This window comes from Rosa chinensis, chromosome 6 (assembly GCF_002994745.2).
Source record: "Rosa chinensis cultivar Old Blush chromosome 6, RchiOBHm-V2, whole genome shotgun sequence".
NCBI lineage: Eukaryota > Viridiplantae > Streptophyta > Magnoliopsida > Rosales > Rosaceae > Rosa > Rosa chinensis.
This window is the reverse complement of record NC_037093.1, coordinates 40,885,182-40,907,209: the sequence shown is the minus strand read 5'-3', so window position 1 is coordinate 40,907,209 and position 22,028 is coordinate 40,885,182. Positions and strand designations below refer to the sequence as shown.

At 38.6% G+C, this 22,028-nt stretch overlaps 2 long non-coding RNA genes across 3 annotated transcripts; one reads left to right on the top strand and one right to left on the bottom strand.

The window, feature by feature from the left end:
- The first annotated feature begins 5,392 nt into the window (after positions 1-5,392).
- On the top strand, positions 5,393-7,018 carry LOC121050209. Its single transcript, XR_005802365.1, has 2 exons — positions 5,393-5,667; positions 6,259-7,018. It is a non-coding gene; the product is annotated as an uncharacterized LOC121050209 (long non-coding RNA).
- Positions 7,019-10,400: 3,382 nt separating this feature from the next.
- Positions 10,401-13,721, bottom strand: LOC112170169. Of its 2 annotated transcripts, none has more exons than XR_005802034.1 (6): positions 12,881-13,721; positions 12,445-12,572; positions 12,280-12,359; positions 12,104-12,186; positions 11,490-11,529; positions 10,401-11,371 (listed from the first exon to the last, which is right to left on the bottom strand). It is a non-coding gene; the product is annotated as an uncharacterized LOC112170169 (long non-coding RNA). The 2 variants fall into 2 exon arrangements; XR_002925024.2 differs by having other exon boundaries at positions 12,280-12,335.
- Positions 13,722-22,028: the final 8,307 nt, after the last annotated feature.

Genomic DNA, 22,028 nt, shown 5'->3' with positions numbered 1-22,028 from the left:
CCAGACGGATCAGGTGGAGCCGGAGTCGTCGGATTTGGTGGCGAGGTGGAGGTCGGGGTCGACCCAGAAGACGGCGTAGGGCTTGAGGTTGTCATTCTTCCAGTTGATGTTCTTCAGGTGCTTGGGGGAGACGATCGTGAGGTCGAGATAGGGAGGCTTCGGCGGCAGAGGGCGAGATGAGGCCATGGTAGTGGTGGTGGTTGTGGCGCTAACTTGTGTGGGTGAAGCGCGTGAAGAGGATGGTGATGCCCAGTTTTAGAGAGCTGGAAGAAATGATATTTCAGATTCTCTCCTCCCCTTAATAGCTAAAATTTCAGTTGAAGAAGGAAGAGAGCCAGTCAGAGAGGGAGAGCTGACTCACTGAGTCAACTCGGAAGGAGAAGAAGAAAGATGTTCCAACCCAACAACAACCAGGTGAGTCGTCGCTCTCAAATTTCTCTTCAGTCTGAGAAAATGTGAGAACAGATTGATTAGGTTTATGTAATTCTCACTGTTTCTATTCTTGAAAAATTTGAAAGAATCATAGCATTGGGAACTTGATAATTCAAATGCATGTTGTTAATCTCGTCGCCATTGGTTTTTGGCGTGTTGAAATTCGTAGAAGATGAACTTGAATTGTTGTAATCGTTGCTGTAATATGTAATTTTGTGAATTCTGAGTGGTTTTTGGTGACTGGGTTTTCGTGATTTTCCTCTCTTTTGAGCTCTGGAATTTGATTTTTGAGTCGGTTTTTGTTTCGAAGGAAATGGTAGAAAGTTTGATTATTGAAAGATTGACATGCTGATTTTTATGTATTGGTCAGAATGTGAGGTTTGGAAATTGGACTAGGGTTTTGGGATGATGAAGTTATGCATTTTCACTCTTGGAAGATGTATTATGAATTTGGTGTAGTGCAATTTTCTGTCAAAGTTGTAATTGCCAGATTTAGGTTGTGCTTGGTTGACTCTGAATTTTTCGGTAGACACCGTCACTGTGATAGGAAAAAAAAAGTTTATAGATGAGTTGATACTTGACAGTTGATTGCTTTTGCATTGAGTGGAGATTGTTTAGAACTTTGCTTGCTTTTCTGTTTGGTTTGAAGATCCATCAGCACTGATGCAAGTGGATAAAAAAGAAAATAAATAAATTAAAAAAACCCAGAGGAGGATAGAGAGCTGGAAGAAGAAGAGGGTTAAAAAAAAAAAAAACAAACAAACAAGAGAGAGAGAAGAAAATAAATTAATTAAAAAAAAAACTAAGTGAGGGTAAATTAGACATTTCAGCGCGTGAGGAATGTCACGTCAGCAATTTAACGGACAATTTGGACGGAGCTTGACGGCATGGACGAAATGGGAGGAAATTGAGAGTTCAGGGACCTTTTAGGTGAAATTCGAAGGTCAGGGACTGAAACGATGAAACCTTATAAGTATATGGAGTAAACAGTAATTAACTCTAAAAAGAAAAGTTTAATCTAATCTTTTTGTTTTAATTAATTTGATGCCACATCATTTGTCCAATCATCTTCTGGTATGCTGACATCATTTACAAAATTAATTCGAGCCATTGAATGAATTTAATTTTTTTTTTTTTTTTGAAACAAGGGCTGGTTTAGGGTTTCATGGAGAGATCAATTTCATGGGGGCATGTTCCCCTCTTTGGTAGAATTACGAAGGTCGGTTGTCGACTTCATAGCATTCCTCATTTACCTATCTTCAATTTCACTTCACTTGCTATCCTCGATCTTTCTTGCAACAAGTTTTATTCTTTGATGCCAAGGTGGGTTTTTAGTCGTAGAAATCTAGTTTATCTTCATCTAAAGCGTTGCGAGTTCCAAGGTCCTATGATACGCTAAAAGTAAGCGCGCAATTTAACCCTGCAAAATGTAGTTGTCAGTATAGAATAAGTAGGGATCGTTCAAACCAGGGATTGAGGGTACACTTGTAATTGCAAAAATAAATAAAGAATTAATATAAATATAAAGTATTATTTACAAAAATAAAACAAAGAGTGAAGATATATACAAGTTAACGTAAAGAGGGGGGATTTTCGGATTATAAATAAAAAAGGGTCTTTCTAAATGTACCCAGCAAATATCTAAATACACCCAGCAATTTTTTACACCCAACAAATTTATAAAATCTCTAAGTACACCCAGCAAGTTTTTCTATAATACCCTTTTCTTTAATTAAACCGAGCAAAACTCATACACCCTGACAAAGAATACCAAACACCCAGCAAACTCCCTCGTTCTTCTGAGATGAAGAATACCAAACTTCGTTGATATTCACCTTCTTGATTTGGTATGACGGATGAATACCCGGTCTCAAACTCAAGAATTTCTCAGTCTCCTTCGCCCTTTTGCACCCGCAGACTTTGAACATATCTCTCTTATAGTTTTATTGGTTTAAATTTCCTTCCAAAGTTCTTTTAGGAGTTTAATTTCTTTGTTTAGGGTTTGAATTTCTGAAAGGTTTGTTTTTGCTTTCTCAATTGTTTGTAAATTTCTTGGAAGCTGTGCTCGTCTTCCTCTTTCTGAGCCTCTTTTCGCCCCACTAAGCCCTTGAATTATCTACATATTTGGTTATTGTTTCATAAAATGCTAGCTAGACTCTTGTACTGATGCCTCATAGACGCTAGTGTGTATATAAACATTGGTGCAATTAATATCCTCTCCCGTTCCTCTTTCATCGGCCTTTTTTAATGCTAGCTAGGCTCTTGTATTGATATCTCATGGAGTTTATGCCTAGAGAGATTATTAGACAATTGAGATCCTAGCGCAAGTTTTGAAACTTAGTCTTGAACTATCATTCTGCTGTCGTTCATGAATTTCTGGTAGCATGTATATATGTGATAGGTAATGTAATGAATTTTCCAGTAGCATTAATCAGATCAGGATTGCTGGGTTTAATAAAAGAAAAGGGTATTATAGGAAAATATTTTGGGTGCAGTTAGAAATCTCATACATATCATGGGTGTAAAAAATATGTTAGGTGTATTTAGATATTTGCTGGGTACATTTAGAAAGACCCATAAAAAATTAAAAGAAACAAAAATAAAAATGTAAAATACATATACAAGGGGTGAAACGCAAGGAACAAAGATCAAAACCACAATCATATGAATGAAATCCAATTACAATTCCTATAGTTGATTTTCTATGTCATGAGAAAGAAGTTGACCAAGTGAAACGTTAATAAGCAAACTATTTCTCATATTTTACTTTCCTTGAATGTTTAATCTAAGTGAAAGCACCTAAATTAATCCTATTGAACATGAAATCATAGTCTAGAAAGCTAGTTACTCAAGAACACATTCAACGCATGAAGAACAAAGAAATGATGTCAACCAAAGTGCACAACCTAGTATGAAGAAGTTCATCTATTTGCAATATCCTCCTTAATTGATTTCGACTTTTGTCCAAAGCCTTCACTACTTATGGTTTAGGTTCACAAAACTATTAGCTGAATTGTTTACCTATATCTAGCTCTAATTACATGCACACACACACACACACATATGTATATATATATATATATATATATATATATATATCCTAAGTTGGCCACCAAAGAACACAAACATGCAAAAGTTTTCTGTAATCCAAAATCAATCAAGCAATCTCACATAAGCAACATAGGAATCAACACATAGAAATCACAACTTTATTTCAATACATATAAACGGGCTTTAAACTTTGCCCTTAATGTCATGTTAACTAGAATTCATAACTCTACGAATCAAACAAAGGAAAACAAAAGAAAGGATGAAATACACCGTGAAAGATGAATGACAAAGTTTTGAGACAAAGAACTTGAAGATCCTTGAAAGCAGGCAATCTTCTAGGGATGATACAAGGGTGGATGGCGGCTAGGATTTTGATGTATTGCATGACTTCTTCTCCTCCTTGGTTGAGACGCAAAGCTTCTGAAGACTAGATAATGGAGAGAATTTTTGGTGTGTAGAATTATGAGAGAAGTGGTGTGTGAAGTGGTGCTATATATAGGGAACGACCAAGGCTTCATGAATCTTCTTTTAATTTCCTAGGAATTATCTGGTCATGCCACACAGCTTCAACCAATCAAATAATGTCGTGTCAGCCCTGTTGTGTCATCCAACCGATCAGAGACCTCCAAAATTAAGTGAATTAAGTCCATAATTCTTCAAAAATATATTCTTGCTGAATTTATAAGGATTTATCTGATTTTTCTCTTCATTTTTCGGCCAAGGAAATAGGAATGAATCTAGACAATGAATCTGGACTTATTTTGGACATTTTCTTGTTGCACACACTTTGCCATCCCTTGAAATTCTCCAGGAATGTATCTGGACATATTTTTAGTCCCAAAACGTCACTTTTTATACCCCCTTATATATCTCATGGCAAAAACAATTATTTCACTTAAAATTCACTCCTTTTACCTCCAAGAAACCCTAGTATACTTAGGTCTCCTCCTTTTTGCCGAAAATCACAATTATTCTAGAAGAATCTTGAGCTTTCTTGCGTCATCTTCAAGCCATGTGGTCTCCTAGTGCCTTCAGGACTCCTCTCTTTTCACCATTTTTCTTCATTTTTCCGACCATGCTTCCTAGTTGACTCAGGAGTCTTGCTTTGACAAAGTTTCCTATTTTGAACAGGATTTCCTGGCTGGACCAGGAAAACTTCATTTCTTCGTTTCAGCTAATTTTTGCAGCCTTTGTGCCTTACCTTAGCTATTTCGAACATTTCCTTGCTTCTCTTTCTTTTTTAAGCTCATTTTTGCTCCATTTGCTCCATGGTACCTAAAAATAGAAACTTTAGTAAAAAATCCTAAAAATAGAAACTTTTATTAAAATTCGATTTAATTAAGAAAATAACTAAGTAAATATGAGAAAATAACATTCAAAATGTCGCATTAAAATGCTCCTATCATCCTATTTCTAGGAGTCCACACAATATCATGTCTCTTAGGGAAATTGATCTCTCCATGAAATTTCTTCATCTTTCGATGAAGATTAAGAAACAAGTGCAGCCGCCCTCAAGCCTTCATTAATGAAATTGTTGAATACAATGGGAGGGGGGGACGTAAAGCATGAACCAAAGATTGTGTAAAATTATGTAAAAAAATTTACACAATAGAAGAAGTGTAAAAAATTATGTAAAATTATGTGTCCTAGGATCCTAACCCAAAGAAAAGTACCCTACTATAAGTGACCCGTCAATAAGAACCTCCCTAAAGTAATAACAGAATTAGTACTTTTTCGAATAGTATGTTGTAGGTGCTTTTATTTTGCAAAATATTTTGTTTCCCAAAATTTTGAATAATGAAAAGCAACATTAATAAATATTTACCTTACGAATCTCCCTATATGGCTGTGCTTTCGTCATCCCCCTCAGAAAGTAAAATGCAGATTTTGTAAACCAATTCTTATCTGATATATATAAATATAAAATCAGTCTGGAAGGACCCAACATCGACCTATTTCTTTAACCCGCCGAGCTGTGACACAGACCCGATTACAATTGGTTCTCCCTCATCTGGCAGATTCCCGGCATAGCATCGGCAGCAACTGGTCTAGATGGATAGCGCGAAGTGGAACCCGACACCGGTAGACTGTAGGAGGAGATCAAAGCTTAATTGAAAGCTTCGGCCATTCCGATGTATTTTTGATGTTTTCCTATGGCTCCAGTGATAGGTTGCAATGCATGAGGTATGGAAACTGATCTACTCTTCACTCTCTACATTTCGTTGTAATTAGTTTTCACTTTTCAAATTCGATAAAGTTTAAAAGATTTGGTATTTTGAATCATTTTGACCACCATCAAGGTTACTATTCATGGTTGTTTTGTCTTCCGCCATGCTGGAGGCCGGTCTTACTGTGTCATGACCTGGGTCAGTCTTCTGATTTGGGTTAAGAGGAGACCAGCCTTCAATTTGCCCGTGGAAAGTAGTAATTCGTATTTTTGCTTAGTTGGTGACCTAGCTAAATTGGAAACCAGGTAACAGAGCAACAGCTAAACTTGCCTTACGGTAATAAAAAGGCTGGTTGTGAATATGTTGTTTAGCAGATTTTTTTTATTGTTTTATTCTATCTTTTTCAATAAGGTATTTACCTTAATAAGTGTTATTTGTTGGAAATTACTTCCTCTTTTTAGGTTGAATAAGCATGGCAATTGTCACCATCGACTTATCAACATGTGTGATGTCTAAAATTACTAATGGCTTCTGCTCCCCTAAATCCTAGCCACCCATCAGCTTCACCGCTCCTGACCACCACTGTCGTTTTACTTCTTGGGTGCAGTCCATGCGTTGGCATCTATGGCGACCTAAGTAGTTATCGTTCAAGTATTCGTTGTTTTTTTGCGAAAGAGTCATGGTCTTCGATATGAGGATCACTCGTGATTGAGGCGGATTTTTAAGCTATGGTGAGTGCCACGAGCCATGTTCCGACCAGACTTATTTGCACCCTGCCAAGGAAACACAAAGGAATTTGGTGGTCCTCTGCGTACAACTGTACATGATCTAGGGAACATCTCGACGTTTTTCGGTGAAGGTTGGAACAAGAATGATCAACCCCTCAAAACGAGGCTCCCCTCGTCAATCTAATTCCGATCAAATTTAGTGATGGATTTCCAGGTTTAGGTGTCCTTGTTGGAAATCAGCTTTACAGTGGAGGTGCAGCATGTTGGCACTTCCAAGAATTGCATGGTGCCCTCGATGTGGTCTTGAGGGCGTCGGGTCAATGCTGCAGCAAAGCTTGCCTAGGCTATTGGGCTGGCTTGCTCTCTTTGGGGTTGGGATAGGGCATTTCGGCCTTATCTTAACCCTCATAGGGAGTGGGCTAGTCTTTTTAAGGCTGTGTTTTATTTAAGTTTTACTTTGCCTATTTACTATGTCATAGTGGTCCATAGTTTATAGGCTTGCTTTTAATAAGTGAGCGTGGAGTATTCAATGAGTGAACCTATTTCTATGTATCGCGTGGTAACACCACAACTTCTTATCTGTCCATAGATGGCAGAGGGAGGCATGTAGTGTTCAATGAGTTGACTTATTTCTATGTATCGCGTGGTACCACCATAACTTCATATCTATCCATAGATGATAGACGAAGAGTATGTAACGACCATTCTAGCTTCAATTAGATGACAAATCGATATGATTTTATTCAAAAAAAAAATTTGATATCCAAATCCTAGTAACAAAAATTAAGGCTTATATTAGAAAAGTGTATTTTTATGTATGGGCACTTGACCATTTACCCAATTTGAGCCCAACAAATGTCCACTTATTTTACTAAAAGATTGGTGTGTCCACTTACCCAATTTAAAGATAAAAAGACAAGTTTGCCCTCCAAATAATTAAAAAGTCATTGGAGACTTCGCAACACTCCGGTCGCCGGTTGCCAGACTCAGATTGTCAGCCCCTAAAATCCAATCGCCGAACTCCAGTCATCGGCCGGAGGTTCCCAAAGAGGTTGCCGGAGACTTTTATAAAAAAAAAAAAAAAACAATAAATTTTTAGTGGGGGCAATAAAAAATTTATTGGGTATTATTTGGGAGCAATAAAACCGGACATTGGAATCCGGTAACCTACCGGAATTTTTAAAAGAGATCGCCGGAGACTTTTATTACCCCCAATAAAACCTAATAAATTTTTATTGGGGGACAATAAAACCAGTCGTGGACTCTGATCACAAGTAACTAGTCGCCGGATGTCCTCAAAAAGATCGTTGGAGATCTTATAGGTCACAAAGACTTTTATTACCCCCAATAAAACCCAATAAATTTTTATTGGAATTATTGGGAGGCAATAAAACCGAACGCCGGACTTCGGTCATTGGTCTGGAGGTTGCCGGAAGTCTCCAAAGAAGTCACCGAAGACTTTTATTAGCCCCTAATAAAACCCCATATATTTTTATTGGGGGGCAATAGAAAGTTTCTTAGGTATTATTGGGAGGCAATAAAACTGGACGCAGGACTTCGGTCACTGAATTCCGATCTCTGGTCACCGGAGTCCTGTGAAGTCTCCAATGACTTCTTTCTGCAAGTGAAAAAGAGAGAGGGCAAAATTGTCCCAAAAATAAACAAAAAACTATTAAAAAAATACTTAATTGGGTAGTAAGCCAAAATAAATATAATTTAGGGTTTTTGTCCATTTACCCCATTTTTTTCCCACTAACCCTACTAAGTTTTTTTTATTCCTTCTTACTCAAAACACTCTAAGGAGGTCTTCCATAATACCTCATTAGGTCTTCACTAAAGGTCTTCCCTAATATCTCATTAAATTTTTTTTTTGTTTTTTAATTTTTTTTAATAAAATTTTACCTTCATCCCTTTATTACTTAGAGAGAGAGAGAGAGAACATGGAAGAGAGAGAAACCATATGAGACTTTGTTGGAGCCCGGTCACCGGCCGCGGGAATCCGGTCAACTTTCTTACCGGATTCCGGTCATCGATTGCCGCTCACCGAAATTTGCTGAAAATTTTACCGGAAAGGTTTTTTGCCTCCAATAGACATCTATTGACCCTCTATGAGGGGCAATATAGGTCTATTGCCCCCAATAGACGACTATTCACTACTACACAAATAGCTTCACACGACGGTTTAAAACTGTCATCTCACGTTTTGCATTTCCGTGGTCTATCGAGGCGTCGTCTGATGAAAGGCTGTCACACGACGGTTTTCAACCGTTGTTTACCGATCATTGGGTCGACGGTGTGTAGCTAAATCCGTGGTCTGATGGATCGGCAGATCTGTCGACATGCTGTCGACAAGCTGTCGACAGAAATTTGCCGTGGTGTGACTTCTATTCATACCACGGTTTTTAGGATTCTAGCCTTGTCTCTTTGTTGTTCAGAAGTCAGTTTTATTTTTAAGACGTTGTGCAAATTGCATACATACGACAGTTCTTCCAACATAAATGTGGTGTGACTAATTCAGTGTATATGTGCTTTCATACAACACATATAACTCTAACCGTCGTACCATGACATTTGAGACAATGATATCATTAGAAACCGTCGTGTGAATTATAGAAAACTTTGTCTGATTTTAACCTATAAACCTCATCAGCTTGACATATTTTCATTTTGTTGTCCAATGACAAGAATTATTCATATTCAATGCTGGAATCAAAATACCAAATAAATAGTCATTTATCTATATATATCTAATATTGTTATAATCCACAAAAATGTACCCAAATGGATTTGACAATGCTAATACTATATGCACAAAAGGAGTATTTCCAATAAACTCCCATAGCAAAATACATCCAAAAATGTACTTAAAGATTGTCAGGCCAGCCCCAAACATAAATTTCAAGCCTATTGCACTTCAGACCTTCTAGGCCATGAGCTTCAGCATACTTTACAGGCCATGAGCTCATCACCTTGTTTTCTTTTTCTTCTCATGCTAAATAATATAACAATTGATGCTTTCTTGCTTCTCCCGCTCATCTTTAATTGGAATCAGTGGTGGCATTACTGATTTCAGGCTTTTGGCAGGGACTTGATGGTAATCTTGGCTTAGTTGGGACTTCATCCTTAGGAAGAAATATAAAAGGTAAAGACATGTTACTAACTGATTCCCAAAATGTGGTACATCATTTCTTCTAGAATTGTGAGAGGAATGAGCTCTTTGGAAGGCTGCTGTACCCTTAGCAGTTGATTGTGATTGGGCAGCTCTCTTGCTTATTTCTTTACCGCCCTTGCAAGCTTCTCTCCTCTCTAGAGCATTGTATCTAAAAGAAACAATATATAGGTGCATATTACACAAACAAACTACATACCATATATTATACAGACTCCATCCAAAAGAACAAAGAATTATTTGCTGAAATAGATAGCTACCTTACAGAAAACAAAGAAAAGGAAAGAAATAAGCAGCAACTAAGGAGCTCTTCTTATAATTGATAAAAGTGCAGACTGCAGCGCTACTTGAATACTACACTAATCAATTTTTACCCAACAGAATTATTATGATTATCATCAGTGTGAACTAAAAAGTCAAAACGTACATGTCAATGAATGCTCCACTATTCAATTTTTTACATAATTAAGCGCAAGTGCGCAACTAAACCCGAAATGTAACTACCTGCCTGCTACATTTTTGGTAAATGATAATCACAGAACTGTTATGTTCTAACATAGCAATATAGATGAAAATACATACCGCTTTGTGAAGATATTGCTTCGGGTACTGCTGGCATTTTGGTATTCCATCAGTTAAAGAAACAAGTTAATGGAAAACAAGGCCAATATTGGTAAATCAATCAAGGGTGACTTTTGCCAAACACCTATTACTAGTAAGAAATTCCTGGCTTTTCAATTTGTTCACAGAATACCTAGAACTACAGGTGAGCAGGTTTATGTTCTTTTGGTAAATCAATCAAGGGTGACTTTTCGCTACAAAGGTCTCTTAAATGCTCAGATATTCTCCTATCATACCATATAACCAAAGTCACACCAGTAGCTCTAACTCCACCCTGCTTAAAAGCTGAAATAAACAGAGCAATATAATTATATTTAAGAGACGGCAGAAACAATATAATTACAAGCAAAAGCAAAACACAAGGACCAGTTACAGAAGTAAGTAGTAACAGTCAGTGACCAAAAGAAATGGCTGAAGGGCAGCCTTCACACATCTACCAGAAAGGATCCAGTGGAAACATCCCAGCTTGATGCCATTATTAAACGTCATTAAAATATTTTCAATGACGTTTCAGAAATGCCATTGAATTAAATTTAATGACGTTTACAAAACGCCATGAAAGTTTTTTCAGTTTTTTTTTTAAAAAAAACCAACAAAATATATATATAGGCTGCTTTGGGCTAGCTAAACTAGAGTCTATGGAAGCGGGGGAGATTAGCAGCTGCTGCCTTTGTGCACAAGAATGAAGCCCTGAAGCTTTAGGCTTGCTGGACCACAATATATGAAAGTGATGGAGATTAGCAATTGCTGCCTTTCCTCAGTAACCAATCCCATAGATAGCAGATAACAAGTAAATACCAAAGAGAGAAATTAACTTTCGTAAACATAGATAAAACTTATGATTAAGAACAGGTTTTGGACTGAAGTGGAAATGAGAAAGAGAATCCAACTTAAAGCAAAGTTTGCTGAACCACATTTCTGCCTGATCAAAAATATAGACCACAAGGCTATTAAATCAGCAGTTCTATGAACACAGAAGTGTGAACGCATAAGACTATAGCTCAAAAGATACTCATACAAGTATGCATATATATATATATATTTGTATATACAAGAAGATTAAAGTTCAATGCATTACAAAGAAACATAAACCAGTAGCAGAGATAGAAATAACAACAATCAAAACATGTACCTCATTCTTTCAGCTTGTCTTTGGACTACAATAGGCCAGAATTTGCATTCATCTTTTGAAGATACTCATTCTACAAAAAGTTGATAACAACAGCTACTCAGTACCTTTTCCTTGTAATTAAATATACTAACATAGGATTTTGCACGTTGGTGAACTAAGGAATGCATTTTGCATCAGAAGATACATACCTCATTGTTCACCAAGACCTTCCTTGTTCTTAATCTCGTCCTATATATCAAACAAGAAGATTTCAACATTATTGGAAAAACATCCAAGCAATTTAAAGTGACCAGAATCCAATTGAAACTCAGAAACCACAACAATACAGAGATCCTAACTTTGTGCTCAAATTTAGACCCTCTGTATCAACTATCCAATAAAAGAACATTTTCTTAACCAAATTTAGATAGATATTAACAAGTTTATGCCTGTAAAAAGCTTGATAGCTATTGGCACACTCCCACGTTGTGTAACCCAAAATTCCAAAAAACATCAGCTTTCTTTGTCATAATTATGGGTTGGCTCTTTGAAACTTATAAGAACACAACACTACCAGTTCTCACACTCAATAAAAAGATCTAATCAAATCAGATAAAATCAAATCAGAAAATGTATGCAGTAGAGCTAAGCAAATCACAAGGAGGAGCTATATAATAAGGTTATGATTATGTATTTGTATGTAGCAGCAAGGCAAGAAAGTTAAAAGAAATCTAAACTCCAAGCTTTTGCAGACAACATGCCATCTATACCAATTATATAACATATAAAACACCCTTCATATGAACTATATGCAAGGACTTACATAATGAAAAGCTGATGTATCACTCCCTGTATGTCTTTTCCATTTCTAGCTTCCAAAGCTGATGTATCACTCTTCACCTTGCTCTGCAATTCCCATACATCACTCAGCTCAGATCAATATCTCAAAATCTAAGTAAATTATGTACATGAAAATGAAGAGAAACAGAGAGGCGTTACCGAATCAATTAAGGTCATCTTCAAAGTCGTCGGAGTCGTCGAGGCTTCGGAGAGAGCTGGAGTTGGAGGAGGAGCTTGAGCTTTGGCATGAGTAAAGAAGAGCGAAAGCTGACAAATCCAATTCAAAATTGAATCAAAACAGTAAATGAGACGATGAGAACTTACCAGGTTCGAGACAAATCGAATCAAAGGTGTGAATCGAAGTTCAAGATGACGAAATTGTTTAGGGCTCCGGTGTGAATCCAAGTCTAAGGCTGCTCCGATGTGAATCCACGTCAAAATAAGATCCCAATCTACATAACCACAGATTAAAAGAACTGAATCCATATTACAAGCAACTTCACCTTGACAAACAGAAAGTATAAACCCGAAATCTTCAAAGTTACACAGTCAAGTGATGGCTCAAAGTTCCAATCTTCAAGGGGAATCAAAAGCCGAAAAAAAAAACCCAAATCAAAAGTGTGATTTCTGAAGAACCCGAAATCCTCCAGTTAATCAAAATCTAAAAACAAAAGTAAAGAACCCGAAATCAAGAGTGTTATTTGTGAAATCAAAATTACGAGAGGACGAGAAACAAGAAACCCCAAATTTTAGGGCTTACCGGATTCTAAGAGAAATCTCCGATTTGGGGCTTCGAAGGCTTCACCTTGCAGGCGGTGGATTTAGGGTTTAGGATTGTGGAGTGAGTCGGGGTAGCTGTGGAGTGAGCCAGAGTGAGAGTCGAAGAGCGAGAGAGTCAGAGAGAGAGTCGGGGTCAGCTGTGGAGTCGAAGAGCGAGAGTCGGGGTCAGCTGTGGAGTTGAAGAGCGAGAGAGTCAGAGAGAGAGTCGGGGTCAGCTGTGTGGAGAAATGCCGTGTCGGGGTATAGCTGTGGGCATTAGTTTGGTCTTTTCTAAAGTGTTCTAATAGTTTGGTATGAATAGATGCTATTGTGTAGTTGTCCAGCGCTAGGACACATAGCCACATAAGCCATTAATTTTATCATGCAGGCATCAGACCATGGTTTTCCATATATCTGTTGTCTGAATGTCACTTAAAAATTTTCAGTTTTGCCGCCTCTTGTTGCCTGCTGAGAGGGAATCGAATTTTGGGGGAGAGAATGCGGGAAATGTTGGAGGGAATGTCGGTGGACATGGTTGCACTTGCAAATCTATGGATTCATACCACGGTTTTAAACTAACTGTTGTATCGCCACTACATGCTAAGAAAATTTAAGTGGTGGGAAACTTGCTACCCCTAAAACCATTTTAAACTCACACCACGCTTCCATTTATAAACGTCTTCTGAAACAATATACAATTTCAGCATTAAAAACACCCGTTGGTTGAATTCATATTAGAAGACGGAAATTTTACAACCGTCGTCTCAATAATGAGAAATGATTCACACCACGGAAAACAGTCTACCGTCGTATGAGATGTGTCGTGTGAAGCATTTTCTGTAGTAGTGATTAGCCATGTATTGGCCCCCAATAGACGACTATCAGCCATGTATTGCCCCCCAATAGACATCTATTGCCCCCTAATAGAACTTTCGTTTGCATAATGAAAACTAATCTTTCTAAAATTAGACAAATAAAAATTTGATTAAAGAAAAAAAAATGAAGAGATTACATCAATTTAAAACATTTATTGCCGGGCAATAGACATCTATCGCCTCCTAATAGACGTCTATTGGCCCCAATAAAACCTTTTTTTCTTTCTTTATGGGCTTCTGCCATATTTTACCACCAAAAAAAAAAGAAAAGGAAAAGAAACTGATTTGGGTCAAGCACCAACAAACCCGACCCAATCAAGGACCCGATCGGAGTCGCTGCAGGTATAGCGGTGGAGAGAGAGAGGCCAAAAAGCTCTTATCCATCTCTCTCTCTTTAGAATCGGAACCTGAAGCCTCTGGTGTTGTGCTGGACGTCGAACTCAGTGGCTCCATTTTTGATCTTTGGTTGTCGAAGGCGAAACCATCTGAAACCAGACTGGAAGAAAGCTTCAATCTCGTCCTCCAGGTCCGGAGCCTCCATGGTGCGGCAGTGCAGGCGTCGTGCTGTGGGGGAGGGAGGAAGAGAGAGAGAGAGAGACTGAGTGTTTTCCGATCTACATCGGAGGATGAGAGAGAGTGTGTGCAGATTGAAGGGATGAGAGAGACGGAGACGACGACGGAGGCAAACTGGCCAGTTACATCGTCTGTCCAATTCCGACGAGGAAGGAGCGACGGGGATAGAGAGAGAGAGAGCCAACGTCTGGTGTGAGAGAGAGAGAGAGAGAGAGAGAGAGAGAGAGAGAGAGAGAGAGAGAGAGAGAGAGAGAGAGAGCAGATCTGAGGGAGGAGAGAGATTAGAGTGGCATCATGTAGTTTTTTAATGAAGGGTAAAGTTGTCATTTCTCTTTAAATTTGGTTAATGGAAATAAAAATCTATTGTTAGAGCAAGTGGGATAACTTTGGCTCATTTTGAGGCTTTTGGTCAAGGACCCTATAATTTAATAGGTAAATGAGCAATCTTATAAGATTCATAGGTAAGTTGGGTTAGGTATAGCTCAAATTTGAATAAATGGACATTTGTTCAAGTAAATCCAGAATATGTGTCTGACCCAAACTCGAGGTTACTTGGTCTAGTTGAAATAGGATTTATATTAGAGATATTCTCGGAGAATCTTAGGAGATATCCAATCAATGTACGATTATGTTTCCATGTACAACTCTATCTCTATGCTTGTAATCCTCTATATAAAGAGGCCCCTATTATCAATGAAAGCACAACTCAATTCTCACCCAATTCAGTTTTCCTTAAACACGTTATCAGCACGAACTTCTAACCCTGAAATCCTAAAATCTCAAACCCTTGAAAAAAAAAAAGGTGCGCGTTAGCTTCGATTCACTGCCGGTTAGTCTCATCCACAAAGCTTCTGCACGTTATAGTTGGTTAGCCCCTGCCAGCGAAAAGAAAAAAAAACTTAAGAAAAAGACGCTCTCGGTCAAAGGCAGAAGAGAAAAAAAAAACAAGAAGAAAAAGGCTTCCTCGATCAAAAGCAGAAGAGAAGAAAAGAAAAAAAAACTGTGGGTAGTAGCCCACGAAGGGGGGGGCCACGTTTTCAACCTTTTCAGTCAAAGTCTGCAAGGAAACGAAAGGCAAAAAGAAGACTAGCAGAAGAAGAGTGGAAGAAAAGAAAAAAAAAAAGGGAGAAGGAAGAAACAGGCCCACTGACACAGCCCAAGCCCATCATCAGATTCTGCCAAGTCAGCAGCCACGTCAGATTACCACACCAGCAGCCACATAATCAGCTAGGGCACGTCAGCACAGGGGCCCACGCCACTTCAGCAAGGGACCACGCCACATCAGTCCACAATCAACATCCAGTCAACGCCAGTCAACGATTTTTCCGGAGACTTTTCGGCCACTTTTTCCGGCGACCTATTTCAAGGTATTTTTTACTAAACGTTCCCATTTTTTTAGAGTTTTTTAATTCAATTTCTCTTTTTTTCGGGGACTTACAAACTCCCTTCTTCTATCCCCCTTTCGTCATCATAGGAGAGACCTAATTAAGCCGAACTGTGGGGGTTCGTGCTTACTCCAAGCTTGGAGCTTGTTGAGATCTCCAAACTTAGAGTTTGTAGAGAATTTATGATCGACCACTTACGTCATTGTTTTGATCTAATCCAATACCTCTTGGAATTGAATTTCTTGGAAGCAATTAGGCTCAGAAATTCCTAATTTCTTGGAAGCGACTACGCTAAGAAATTTTATATGTTTTCGTGGTAGCTTTTTCTGCTCCGAAACTAACCATTTTTCTTGTTGTCTTTCAGGATGAGTAACCTGAACAAATTGGACTTTGCTCCATTGGGAAAAACTGGCCCTGAATATCACAAGTGGGTTCGTGATGTCCGCCAGCATCTCAAGGCCGATGGAATCCTAGATACGATTCTTGAGCCTAGCCAGGACGTGCTAACTATTGAGCAAGCTCAAGCTATGGAAGCAAATAGAGCAGCCTTAGATGCAAATAAGGTGAAAGCCATCATCCTAATGACTCGTCATATGGATGATTCGCTCCAATACGAGTGTATGAATGAAGAAGACCCAAGAAAGCTGTGGGTCTCACTTGAAGAAAGATTTGGCAACATCCATGACTCCCTGCTTCTTGACCTAGAAGTGAGATGACATAGCCTCCGCTTCTGTGATTTCAAGTCAGTTCTTGACTACAACTCGGAAGCACTTCGCATTAAATCCTTAATGGAATTCTGTGGTAAAGAGATCACAAATGCGATGTTGATTGAGAAGACTCTCTCTACCTTCCCCGTCTCTGCATTGATGGTTGCTAAGAACTATCGAATTGATGTTACTGCAGGATGGATCACAAGGTTTCATGAGCTCATTGGAGCTATGAATGTCGCTGAAAAGCATGACAACATCCTTGTGAAAAACTATAATTTGAGATCCGTGGAAATAGAGCATATTTCGGAATCCAATTATAGTCGCGCCCCTAAGAGAAGGCGCCAAGAGCGAAACTCTAACCTTAGGGATACTTCTGGATTTTCTGGTCCATATAATAGCTCTACTTGGAAAGGTAATCGCTAAAATAGACGAACACGAAATCGAAGAGGTCAACGTGGAAAGAGAGAGGGAGGCAACACCTCTGACCATGTTGGTGGCGCCACCAACACTAAGAGACATCTAAATGACGCTTTCAAAGCGCCTCAATCAATAAAGTTTGAGCGAAGAGATGTATGTTCTCGATATGGAGTATCCGGTCATTGGGCACACATTTGTAGAGCTCGTGAAGAAATTGTCACCGCCTACAAAGCATATTGTGAAGCAAGAGAAGCTCATGATGTGAAACAAGAAGATCAAGAAGATGATCTAGAGTGAAGGGTTAAAGACTACAAATCTGGTTGGGATCAATAGATTGCCAATTCTGTTTAAGTCCTTATTTTTTCAAGAGATGTAATAGACAATTGCCATATATTTTAGTAGTAAATGTCGATGGTTTAGCCATTCTTCATAGTAGGCTCACCCAAAGTAAGTGTGATGTCTAGGAAGGTTATGAGATTAGTGGTACTTAAGCGAGCCTTACTCCACCGACATCTCTCTACTCACCTGGTCACATTTATTTTGGAATTACCGAAAGAAGTTAGACGACTACCATTGTTTTGCATTAACTAGCATTTTGGATTATATTTTCTTTGGTCAAAGAGACAATGATGTAACTCAGTTGGCTTATGAATAAAATTTTAAGTTCTTTTCATTATGACTCTATTTTGATTCTGAGCATATGACTTTGTGACTACGATGGCTGGGCCATCGGTATTAATTCAAGGACATGGAATAACTCAAGTTCTCCTTGCCAAATGGCACATTGATTACTTTCACAGAAACTCTCTACGCTCCTAGGGCAAATCGCACATATGAATAGCCAACAGATTCCATACGAAAACGCATGTAGAGAACGGAAATGAGTTCCTTTGCAATGCCTCTAACGATTGCGAACAAAGGTGTAATGCCCCGATTTGCACCTCCTCAAATCGGTCACGTTACAGTGCCGTGAACTATTAGGAGCATAAGCTAAAGACAGTTCAGCCACACTCCTAAAGATACGCAAGACGTTTAAATAAGATTTGACACTGAAATTACTCTTGAATGGAAGGTAAAATCGAGCTAGAAGCGTGAATATGAATGAGGTGAAATTGAGAAGATTTTTGGTACAATAACTTGTTACGTAGAATACCAAAGGAACTTAGCATGCAATTTCTGAATCAATAACTTCATAGCAAACACATAACCGGCAGAAAATAATTGAAGAAGATGTTCTGATCAATTGTTATAAACTTACTACCAAACAAGGAATTATGAAATAGGTAGAATCATAAGATAGATAATAGGATTTGGAATCCACAATCCAAAACCTGTTAATTGGAACAACTTTTCGATAATACACAAATTCGAAATTGAGAGAAAACATGCCACACCCATCGCCAATCCTAGCTGTCCCGTCTTCGTGCACAGTACCTGCAATCACACAATTGTTGTAGGGGTGAGCAATCGTCCTCGCTAGCCCAGTAGAGGGCTCAACCCCAGCTAGGTTTGAAAACAATTCTAATATATAAACATAGGTGCCGGCAAGTAAGTAAAACTACATATATAGATAAAATCCACATTGAAAACATTTTCTGTAAACTCAAAAATTTGGATATTCGATTAACAAACCTGACGACCGATCATAAAGCCAACTACACCCTTACCACGATTACTATTGTTTAAACCGGCAAGGCGTAGCGAGAGTGTCCACTTACGCCGTATCACCTAGAAGCAGTGCCACACCTCAAAGGATGTCAGACACTCTACCGTCCATATGGCCCCTCCGGAGGTTTAGGGGATCGAAGCCCAAGGAAGTCGCTATGCTCCTCTCACTCTCAGGTCACCCTCATTATCTCAAAAAAGAATAATCATAGAAAACCAATTTTCAAACTATAAAACAATATAGAAAACCACTAACTAGGGCGAGTCCACCTACCTGGAGTCCAAAGCTAAGCGGCGTTGGGTGAATAATCGATGCAACACCATCGTCCATTGATCTCCTTTGAGTTATAGGAGGCCCTAATCCGGAAATAAGCAAGTGTCACTAACTATATGGAAGTGAAAGATGACAAAGCTGGATTATTTTGGAACTGGACAGTCTGATGGTTTAGACATAGTAAACATTGACCAATCAAGCTAAAATTTCCAGAAATAAAGTTCAAGGTGTACTGAATACATCCCAAAAGGAATCAAGTAAAAAGGATGAAAATTGAAAGAGTTATGCTCAAAACATTTCAGCTGGTCAGAAATTGAATGAAACTGAATTGGTTTCCAGATTCCTTAATGAGACTGAAAATAACAAGCTTTGGATAATTAGCTTTTAATAACATCATTGAGCTGTAGTGAAGGATTCACAATATTTGCCAATTATTTAACCAGAGACAAAACATAATGAAAACACAATCAATTTTGATGTGTTCAGAGAGAGCAAATGGAGTCTCTTTCAAATTGAAATGCACATGAATAGGCTTTGATATGCAAGGAATTCAATTCAAAAAAGGATTCTGTAAGAGGTTAATATAAAACTCAGGGAGTTTGATCAAATAAACCCAAATTTCAAATACAAGCTAAGCAATACAAGAGCATGTTGTATGAATATAGATACAAAACCAGAAACAAACCAATCATATCATTAACCACATTAAGAACAAAGTTGAGAGAAAATAAGACACTCACCACTGAATTAAACGTATGGGTGAGTTCCCTCATGAAATTTGACAGGAAAAGATGGAGACAAGACAAATTTGGCCAAGCCCAATCATATATCAAGGAATGCCACTTCCGATTTAAACATGCAAGGTAAAATAAGAGGACCTCATTGGGTAGGATACTCAATAAAGTATATTGAGTTCTAAAATCAGTAGGAAGAGAAGGAAATATAAACTGAACAATGATAATACCTCATAATAGAATTATTTCCAAAGGAATTTGAGGAATCTTGATAAGGAAAGAGGATAAAGAAAAGCTGAAACTCGAAATCTGCTGATTTCTGAGCAACCTCTACTCAGATCGATGTACAGACTTCATTACAGATCTGATCGCACTAATTTTTGGATATGTTATAGAAGAGATGATGATGAACAACTTCGATGAAGAACGTTTTTCGATCAGAGGCTTCGATTTAAGTGCATTAAGGCATGAAAATTGACTGACGTAAACAGGTCTAAGAGAAGCTTCAGGAGGAGAAGAAAGGGGAGATTTTGTTTTCTGGCAGAAAAAGGTAAAGCTTGTTTCTTAAAAAACTACTTTTGAGAATTGAGCTTAATAAGGTTAGTCTCGATGGAGTTCTCTAAAAAGAGGTTAATGATATGGGATGATAATAATAAACTTTAGAAAATAATATGTTAGGAATATAAATTGTAGAAAAGAGATAATTATTTAAAAGTAATATAGAAGTTGAACAAATTTTGCAAGAATTGTCATAAGAGATATGTTGAAGATTAGGAAACAACTAAAAACTTATCCGCCGAAACTCAAAAGAGACTTGAAATTTCCAGGTCTCACAAAAAGGGCATCTTAGAGAAGTTTATGTGTCTCTCTAGTGGACTCTATGTCACTATTCGAGCTATTAAATCCAATAATGTCTTGAGAGAAGATCTCTTGGATTTAGACACATATTGGCTTTGTCACGACAGGATATGTCATCCTAGTCATGATATGATGATCCGTCTACTAAAGACTTCACATGGACATCATTTTTTTCGAGCGAAATGAAGCATGAATCAAAAGTTGATTCCTGGACTAAGTGTGACCGCCGTCGCTGCCTTCCACCACCAGCCTAGGGCTGGCATAGTCCTTATCCATGATATCATGGATAGCGTACATCATGGCGATGACGCCCCAGGTGATGTTGCAATCACCAACTTTGCTTCAAATAGCCTTTCAGACGCTTATGCCTAACCAAAATCCTCATTGGTTACTTCTAAAGCCTTTAGCTCGTTTTACAAAGCCCGTTCCTAAGGGAAACTAGGACTGAGACCGTCCTATGCAAAGGATATGAAAATACTCATTTTGTTATTACATAGAGTCCGTGGGGATTCTGTGGACTGATTCAACCAATTTGCGGATGTTTAAATATCTCATGATGTTGGTTGACACGCAAACACGCTGGTCAAGTGTTGTGCCATTGTCCACCTGTAAATGCTGCGTATGCTACACTCCTTGCACATATCATATGACAACGGGCTCACTCCCCGAATCATCTTATTCAGTCAATTGTATTTGACTAAGCTGTATTTGACTAAGCTAGAGAGTTTACATCGAAGACTTTCGATGGTTATTGCAATGGGACTGATGTTGGACATCACATCCCCATAAACACACCCAAATGGTCTAGCAGAAATCACTACGATGGTAGTCCGAACATTGGTAATGAGTACCAATCTCCTTATATCCGCTTGGGGTGATGCAATATCGCATGCAGCTATGCTAATTCGTCTACGACCTACAGCCACTCAATGCATCTCTGCGTTACAGCCAGTGACTGGGTACAAGTATTTTGTACTTACGCACATTTGAGTGAGCCATTTCTGTGCCAATTGCGCTGCCACAGCGTACTATGATAGGTCCTTACAGACGAATGGGCAACTCAGTTGGATTTGAGACTCCAACAATCGTCCACCACTTAATGCTCTTGCAAGGCGATCTCCTTACCGCTAGATTTGCGGATGTCACTTTGATGAGACAGTCTTCCCGTCGTTAGAGAAAGATAAGAACACGAATGTTCAACAGGAACGACAGTATTTGTCATGCTCTGTCCCCACTATGTCTCATCTCGATCCTTGTTAAAGTGACGAGATCACACACATTTGCTGCAAATATGCCTGCAAGGAAGTACATCCCTACGAGAGGATGTAGCGCCACACTATACTGAGGTAGGCAGGGCGCCAACGCCAAAGAGAGTGGCACTCTGGCGTTATAGGCCATGGCCCCAGCTAGGATGCGTGGGAGACCCGTGAGTTCGAAGGATACTTTGGCACATTCCAATCCTTTGATCATCAAGACTCAAAATCCATCTCATGAGAATCTTCCGAATTATGGTTATCGTTAGGGGACGCCTCAACGTCAGAACCTATTCCTGAGAATATAGAGCTCTATGAAAATTACACTAGTATACATGAGATGTGGGATAGAAACTCCATCATGATTGATGATGTAGTTGCGCATGAGTTTGTTGAGTCTGATGA